General features: G+C 47.6%; 1 pseudogene; it reads right to left on the bottom strand.

Moving 5' to 3' along the window:
- Window positions 2,187-2,829, bottom strand: LOC102186400 (annotated as a pseudogene).

Raw genomic sequence — 3,391 nt, forward strand, 5'->3', positions numbered from 1 at the left:
ATGGCAAATAGATGGGGAAACAATGGAAACAGTGACAGACTTTATTTTCTTGGGCTCCAAAATCACTGCAGATGGTGACTGCAGCCATGACATTAAAAGATGCTTGCTCCTTGGAAGAAAAGCTATGAGAAAACTAGATAGTGTATTAAGGAGAGCAGAGACATTACTTTGCAAACAAAGGTCTGGCTAGTCAAAGCTATGGTTTTCCCAGTAGTCATGTATGGATGTGAGAGTTGGACCATAAAGAAGGCTGAGTGCTGAAGAACTGATGCTGTTGAACTGTGGTGTTGGAGAAGACTCTTGAGAGTCCCTTGGACTGCCAGGAGACCCAACCAGTCAATCCTAAAGGAAATCAGTCCTGCATATTCATTGGAAGGACCTATGCTAAAGCTGAAGCTCCAATATTTTGGCCACCTGATGTGAAGAACTGACTCATTAGAAAAGATACTGATATGGGAAAGATTGAAGACAGAAAGAGAAGGGGATGATAGATGACAAGTTGGTTGGATGGCATCACCGATTCAATGGACATGAGTTTGAGCAAACTCTGGGAGATGTTGAAGGACAGGGAAGCCTGGCATTCTACAGTCCATGGGGTTGCAAAGAGTTGGATTCAACTGAGCAACTGAATGACAGTTATTTAGTATCTGTAGGTCTCTGTTGCTTGGTTCTGTCTCCCTTCCATTCTCATCTCCAATGTGTGCCTTTTATCCCTAGGCTTTTCCTTCAGAGGACGTCTGGGGATTCTTCAGTACCATGCCTGTTGTACTCACAATGTCTTATTCATCCAATTTAAAGACAGTAAGCTCACGGAGAAAACTGGATTATAAAGAAGCAAGGTCAAGCATCATCAGAATGCCCCCTTTTTGTGTGTGATTCTCATGCAAATTCATATTCGTCTTCCTTAGGTCAGGGGCCATGTTTACAGCCAGGGCACACATCTTGGGTAACAAATCACTAAGACCTAAAACCATATTCAGTAAGGGATACTGAGTACTTCAAAGGAATGGAGTCAGTTAACAAAAGGCGGAGGGGAGACAGAAACTCTAACGCCCCTTTGTGGCCCTCCAACTACACACGCCACACTAGCCTCAGAGCCTCATGCATAATTCCTCCTTTCCACTCCTAAATACAGCATGCTGATGAAATCCTGAGAGCAGCATCCAAACCAGCATCCTCCCCCAGCACCCCTTGTTGATTAAATGGCATAATGGATGTGAAAGCCCTTTGCAAATTGCGAAGTAGTTTACAAATGTGAGTTATCACTTAGTGCGGGACCCTGCCGCCTGTAGAGAGCGGGGCTGAGCTGGGGAGAAAGGCCTAGGCACCCAGCCAAGCTTCCTTTGGCAGGGTTTTTGGATTTCAATGGGGAAAGAAAATGTTTCTTTGGGTTGTTAGCTTGTAATAGCTGGCCCCCCTGCTGGTTAAACAAACAGCTTCCTAAACATGATTTCAGCTAGAATTACACTGCGCTCCAGGCCTCAAACTGAGTGAAAATGAAATAGGGAGGGCCAAGAGACCTCACTGACCAGAGGGATAGGTCAGGGAGGAATTCTATTTATTGTCTCTTCCATTCCCCGTTAGCCCTCCCCTTCGCCAGGGGCTTCCCTGGTGGCTCCGCTGGTGAAGGATCCGCCTGCAATGAGGGGGACCTGGGTTCGATCCCTGGGTTGGGAAGATACCCTGGAGAAGGCAATGGCTACCCACTCCAGTATTCTGGCCTGGAGAATTCCATGGACTGTACAGTCCATGGGGTCGCAAAGAATCGGCCACCACTGAGTGACTTTCATTTTCTTCACTTTCTCCAGGGGTGAATTCTTACTGGACTAGAGACATCTGCTCCATTTCAGTGATTGGCTCAGAGATGGTAGAAACCCAGCTTAAGCCAATCAGGTCAGAGTTGTTTATTTATTTATTTTTTAATTGTTTGAAACAAATTTATTCTCAAAATAAGGCACAAAAGCATAGGTTGAGGCTGCCCTTGGGAGGCCTCCCTCCCTTCCTCTGCCACCACCTCCCCTCCTCTTTGAATGCCAGGGAGAACACAGTTGAAGGAAACGTGCAATCACAAAGAATGATCATCTCTAAAGACAAAAGGTTTGGTCCAAAACAACTCAACATAATTAATGCAATTACCGTGAAGAGCTTCACTGAGTGGGATTAAGATACTATAGACCTGTGGCTCTTCACTGCACCAGGGGGCCCCGCTCGAGGGAGATGAGGACAGAACGCCTGCGGGAGATGTCTTTGGCCTGCTTGCTGGACTTAGGGTTAAAGTCACACAGCTGGGCCGCCCGTTCTCACTCAGTACCTGGGGACAACTCCTCAATGTCATGTACAAAGGCTTCTTCTGCTGCCCTGTTGTTGGCTTTTGTCTTTTGGAGCTGCCAGCCTGCCTCACATACCGCTTGTCCAGCTCCTTGATTGCTTTTTCTTTCCACTCTGCTTCCTGCTTCTAAGAACTGGCATCAAGGGCTTCCAAGCATTCCTTTTGCTCTTCTCTCCCTTTACAGGATACTTTCGCATTCTGTCTGGGTGCAATAGATCCACTTGTGAAGTAGCTGCGTAACTGTCTGTCGGCCCAGTAGTCTCCTGGTAGTATTTGCCATTCATCACTCCGTCTTCAGCATCTCAACTGCCACCCCTCCAACCCGCTCCGGGTCCCGGGGCTCCACCCTCCAGGATGGTGAAGGCCTTGTCGTTCTCAATGTCCATAATCTCACTTTCCTTCTATGCCAAGTAGGCTGTGGCAGGGTCCTCTTCTCCAGCCCCTCGGTTCCCCAGGGTGGGACAACCAGAGGGGGCGCTGAACGGATCTTACTCAGCCATGGCAGGAGGTTCAATGGCACAGACTTTTCAGAGACACACCAACCGACCATCACCAACTTTCAGTTCAGTTCAGTTCAGTTTAGTTGCTCAGTCGTGTCTGACTCTGTGACCCCAGGGACTGCAGCACGCCAGGCCTCCCTATCCATCACCAACTCCTGGAGCTTGCTCAAACTTAAGTCCATTGAGTCAGTGATGCCATCCAACCATCTCATCCTCTGTCATCCCCTTCTCCTCCCTCCTTCAATCTTTCCCAGCATCAGGGCCTTTTCCAATGAGCCAGTTCTTCCCAACAGGTGGCCAAAGTATTGGCACTTCAGCTTCAGCATCACTCCTTCCAATGAATATTCAGGACTGATTTCCTTTAGGATTGACTGGTTGGATCTCCTTGCAGTCCAATGGGCTTGCAAGAGTCTTCTCCAACTTCACTGTTCAAAAACATCAATTCTTCAGCACTCAGTCTTCTTTATAGCCCAGCTCTCACATCCATACATGACTACTGGAAAAACCATAGCTCTGACTAGACAGACCTTTGTTGGCAAAGTAATGTCTCTGCTTTTTAACA

The sequence above is a fragment of the Capra hircus genome, chromosome 10 (assembly GCF_001704415.2).
Source record: "Capra hircus breed San Clemente chromosome 10, ASM170441v1, whole genome shotgun sequence".
Lineage (NCBI taxonomy): Eukaryota > Metazoa > Chordata > Mammalia > Artiodactyla > Bovidae > Capra > Capra hircus.